The sequence below is a fragment of the Canis lupus genome, chromosome 10, assembly GCF_003254725.2.
Source record: "Canis lupus dingo isolate Sandy chromosome 10, ASM325472v2, whole genome shotgun sequence".
Taxonomy (NCBI): Eukaryota; Metazoa; Chordata; class Mammalia; order Carnivora; family Canidae; genus Canis; species Canis lupus.
Window position 1 is genome coordinate 16,988,476 of NC_064252.1, and position 5,536 is coordinate 16,994,011.

General features: G+C 37.2%; 1 pseudogene; it reads right to left on the reverse strand.

Annotated features, from left to right (window-relative positions):
• Positions 1-2,953: 2,953 nt before the first annotated feature.
• Positions 2,954-3,892, reverse strand: LOC112674705 (olfactory receptor 6C68-like; annotated as a pseudogene).
• Between the last annotated feature and the right edge of the window lie 1,644 nt (positions 3,893-5,536).

Here is a 5,536-nt window from a genome sequence, read left to right on the forward strand (position 1 = left end):
ACTAATGAGTCTCTTGTGTAAGACTTTGGGAATATAGAGTGGAACAAACAATACTGGGGGAAATGTCCTGAGACACATAAAAATAACACTGACATCAGAAGTAGACCAAGTACACAATAATAAGTACAAGGTTACAGGGGAAAAGGAGAAACTTTCTTTTCTTTCATTTCAACATCATTTTAAGTAATTGTAATATGATAGGGACAATTTTTCTAATTTGTTAATGTTGTAAAATATATAATTAATGCTTAGTATAAATATAACTATTCACGTAATAAGAAAGAAGAAATCTTTTAACAAGAGAAAAGACAACGCAATTTCTGTTGGTGATTTCATGGGCCTTTGTATTTCTGTTTTTATTATTAACTGATTATTTTTTGTATGCATTTGTCTGTATTTTTTAGGAATAATTGTCAAATAAAATTGTATATAATGACTTAAAGAGGATTTAATGCACATATACATTGTGAGACGACTACCACAATCAAGTTAATTAACACTTCCATCACGTAACATGTATATAATTTTTTATTTTGTGGTGAGAATGTTTAAGATCTCTCAGCCAATTTCAAGTACATGATTTGTATTTCAACTATTATCCAACTGTACTTAGAGCCTCACAGCTTATTCATTCCCTTTAAAATAAATACGTTGAATTCTATTTCACATAACTCATAGATTTCCATTTCTTTGGTCTCAGTAATTGGAAAATTATTGTGCTCTCTGATGATGTCATCTTGCTTTTCCTTTCCATCTTTCTACTGGCTTTGCGCTGATGTCTACAAATTTGAGGGAGCAGTTGCCTCTTGGAGTCTTTTAAGATGGGCTTTGTTGTGAACAGACTTGCATCTCCAAATGACTGGGAAGGTCCCCGCTGGGTGGGGTGTACTGTTTCCACTACCAGGGAGGGTACAGTCATTCCCCCGTGGGCTGAGCACAGAGCAGTGCAGTCTAGTCATAGCTGCACCTTAGGTCCCAGGGTGTGAGGTGCAGACAGGTAACAGCCTTGCCTTAGCAGTGGTGGGTCAAAGCTGTGACCAAGGACCTTAATTAATGACAGACCTTCAGAGAAATACACTTTCAAAGAGTAAGACAAAAAAAGATCAATTATTAGGATGTCGCTGAAGAATTACCAGTGAAATATCAATCATAATGTGTGAGAAAACTACTTTAGCTCAATATGCACATCTTAAAATGCTCACTCAGATTTATTCAACTTATCCTAGCTTGTAAGAGTTTCAAGTATAGTGACCATTGTGTTTTAGAATGGCAAATCTTTATATAGGGGGCTAAAATTTACTCCCTCAGTTAAGCTTAGGGAATCTGAAAGAGATTGAGGGACTGACATCTACTTACACAACCCCTTGTAGAGTATTTTGAAGATATATTTCTGATACAGTTACATTACTCCTACCAATGTACATGAAAGGTCAAGAAAAGCAAAATATTACATAGACATAATATATTCTATAATGCCTCCATGCAATGGACTCTATGAAAATTGTAAAGGGCAATTTAAACACTGTTTATTCAAAAAAAGTGATTGAAAAAGTCTACAATTTTATTTAAATAATTGTCTCCTCACAGTGAATATGAAAGGAAGTAATTTAAGCACTTAGCTCGAGATGTTTATAGGACCAGAAGATGTGAAAGGGAGGTGGGTACTATTATAACTTACAAGTTTGTATACATTGTTTGTAGTACTATTTACCTCATATGGTTGTTTTGGGCTATATTTGAATTTATGGGTATCTGAGGAGGAAGATGACAATAGTCAAGATATAATTTCCTTAGTATTAAATTTAACAGTATATACTTCTAATAATACTTTCATCCATTTAGCCACAATAGATGTAACTGTGAATGTAGTCTCCTTACTACATAGCAGGGATAGTTCTGCAATATTTTACCTGTCAAATCTGGTGACAACTGAGTTGAGTGAGGCAGAGAAGAAGCTTTATCAAGTTTGCTGTGGTTGGGGATCCCTGGGTGGCTCAGCGGTTTAGCGCCTGCCTTGGGCCCAGGGCGTGATCCTGGAGACCCGGGATTGAGGCCCACATCAGGCTCCCTGCATGGAGCATGCTTCTCCCTCTGCCTGTGTTTCTGCCTCTGTGTGTGTGTGTGTGTGTGTGTGTGTGTGTGTGTGTGTGTGTGCGTGTGTGTGTGTGTGTGTTTGTGTGTGTGTGTCTTTCATGAATACATTTAAAATCTTAAAACAAAAAGTTTGCTGTGGTTGCCTGTGCTTTGGATGAATACTATAGCTGAGATGGAAAATCAACGTCATGGGATCCCTGGGTGGCGCAGCGGTTTGGCGCCTGCCTTTGGCCCAGGGCGCGATCCTGGAGACCCGGGATCAAGTCCCACGTCGGGCTCCCGGTGCATGGAGCCTGTTCCTCCCTCTGCCTGTGTCTCTGCCGCGCTCTCTCTCTCTCTGTGACTATCATAAATAAATAAAAAATTTAAAAAAAAAAAAAGAAAAAAGAAAATCAACGTCATTCATCACCAGTCTGAAGCTTACAAAGTCATTGAAACCTGGGCATCTGATTGGTAGGTGGGAAAAAAGAGGGCTGGTGAATCACATATTAGATGTTTTATAGGCCTGGTATAAAAATGGTGCACATCACTTCCACAACCATTCTGTTAACTATAACATAGGCTACATAGTCAAACCTAACAGTGTAGAAATATGCCAACACCCCTACCCCCTAACCCAAAAACGTGGTTTCCTGTGTTTCCAGTGATAACAAGCAACATATTTAGCAAATATCAATTTCTGTCATAATTTAAGAGTAAATATACACAGAGTTTAATTTTAGTGGAGAATAAACAGTGGAATAGGGTTCACATTAAGCTGCTTAAAAAGAAAGTGAGAGTGTCAGTATGACTGGAGAAGCTTCAGGTTTTGTGCCTTTCCATCCTTCCTTTCAGTTAGATTCATTGACTCATTTCTCCTTTACATCTTTGATAGGAATGCAATTTTTTAAATTGAATCATGAAAAGCTTTCTTCACTTGCTTGTTTCTCAGTGTGTAAATAAAGGGATTCAACATTGGTGAGATAGAAGTAATAAGGAGTGAAATCCCTTTATTAATAGCTACCTCATCCTTGGCTGAAGGTTTGACATAAATGAAGATACAGCTACCATAAGTAATGGAAACAACAATCATGTGGGAAGAACAAGTGGAAAAGACCTTTTTCCTTTGCTGAGCAGAGGGAAACCTTAGAATGGTCCCGATAATATAAATGTAAGAAAGAACTACACACATGAGGGTGATGATGAATGTCAACACAGCACAGACTATAACCATCTGTTCTTTCAACCATGTGTCTGAGCAAGAGATCTTCAGGATAGGAGATGCATCACAACAAAAATGATCAATCATGTTTGAATCACAGAATTCCAGGCCCAAACCTAGACTAATTGGTGGGAGAATGATGATCAGTGCTGCTACCTAACAGAAGACGATGAAGTTCTTGCAGACTCTTCTGCTCATGATGGTCATGTAATGCAGGGGTTTGCAGATGGCCACATAGGGATCATAGGACATAGTGGCCAAGAGAAAAAATTCTGTTACTGCAAAGAGGTCTGTAAACAACAGTTGACTGACACAAGCATGATAGGTAATGGATTTGTCCCCCAATGATATGCTATATAAAAATCTGGGGACACAAGCAGTTGTGAATGAAATTTCTAGGAAGGAGAAATTTTGGAAGAAAAGATACATTGGTGTTTTAAGGTGGGAATCAATCAGAGTGAGGATGATGATGGTTAGGTTTCCAGATACATTCAACATGTAGGAAAGAAACAGAAACATAAAAAGCAAAATTTTTAGTTGAGGGTCCTCTGTGAGTCCCAGCAAGATGAAAGTTGTTAGTGCCGTTTGGTTTCTCATCCTTGACTATTGTCTTTTGCCCAATCTGCTTGAAACAATAAGGGAGACTATATGAAGAACTCAAACTCCTGGCCAGCTTCTAACTTCAAGTAAATCTGAGTGATTCCTATATAACTGGTTATTGGAGAACTTACCACAAAACGCATGACGATAAATACCTCTTTGTATCACACAAACTGACTCTTCACATTTGAATCACCTATGTCCTACTCCTGCTTCTAATAAATCTACAACTTATCGTCTTATAAACATCATTGAAAAAGAGTCCTATCTTCATAAGTTGCTTTTGAATCAACAATTCTGCCCTCCTCAAATTTTCTATGTGTAGACATGTTTCTAGCAGAGAAAACTAAGAAAAATTAACAATGGTATTTGGTAAGATAATTCCAGTATTAAAGTTTACATGTGTATTAGTTATTAAAAAGGCAATGAACACTTATCACATAGGTTATCCTGTGTCAGCTTATATAGTTCATTTTCTTGGGAGTTTAAGACATTTTTGTTGGGGAAAAATACATTTTTATTGGATGTATTTTTTAAAGATTCATTTAAATGTGTTAGCAGTCCAATTTTTTCCAGCTTTTCACCATATGACTTTTACTTCAAACTTACACATTTAATATTGTAATATTTACATTTGGTTGTATTTTCTTTCTACTTTTAGAATAGAATATCTATATGATATATTTCGATGCTTCCTTGAATATCCTTGTGCTAAGAAGAATTTCTCCCCAGCTTGCAAGCTGAGATCTGGGATTGTACTGTCTCACTCAGTACTTTCTTATAGATTTCTTTCTTTTTTTTTTTTTAAAGATTTTATTTATTTATTCATGATAGTCACAGAGAGAGAGAGAGAGACAGAGACACAGGCAGAGGGAGAAGTAGGCTCCATGCACCGGGAGCCCGACGTGGGATTCGATCCCGGGTCTCCAGGATCGCGCCCTGGGCCAAAGGCAGGCGCCAAACCGCTGCGCCACCCAGGGATCCCTCTTATAGATTTCTTTAGTAGTAAAATACTCTAATTGGCTGCTACCGTTTCCTATTCTCCAGATCTTGAGAACTTCCCGCTCTGCCTTTTCCCATCAAAGGGTTCTCAGTAAGGATAGATTCTTGATATTAAAATTCTAAACTGAATTTCCATTTGACAATGGAAACACATTTGACAATGACATATTGCTCCTTGTGTGTATTGCATAGCAATGTGTTGGATTAAAAATTTATTACAGAGAAGTAAGGGAACATTAGGAGTATGTTTATAGAGTTGAAGAGTCAAATCCTTGGTTTTTGTTTTTGGCTAGCTTTGTTTCACTTTGAATATAGTCGACCATCTTATTATAAATAACATTTAGCAATATCAGATTTAAGAAGTTTTAGCTATTTCTTTTTTTTTAATTATACATAATTTTTATTTTTTTATTTTTTTTTAATTTATTTTTTATTGGTGTTCAATTTACTAACATACAGAATAACACCCAGTGCCCGTCACCCATTCACTCCCACCCCCCGCCCTCCTCCCCTTCTACCACCCCTAGTTCGTTTCCCAGAGTTAGCAGTCTTTACGTTCTGTCTCCCTTTCTGATATTTCCCACACATTTCTTTTCCCTTCCCTTATATTCCCTTTCACTATTATTTATATTCCCCAAA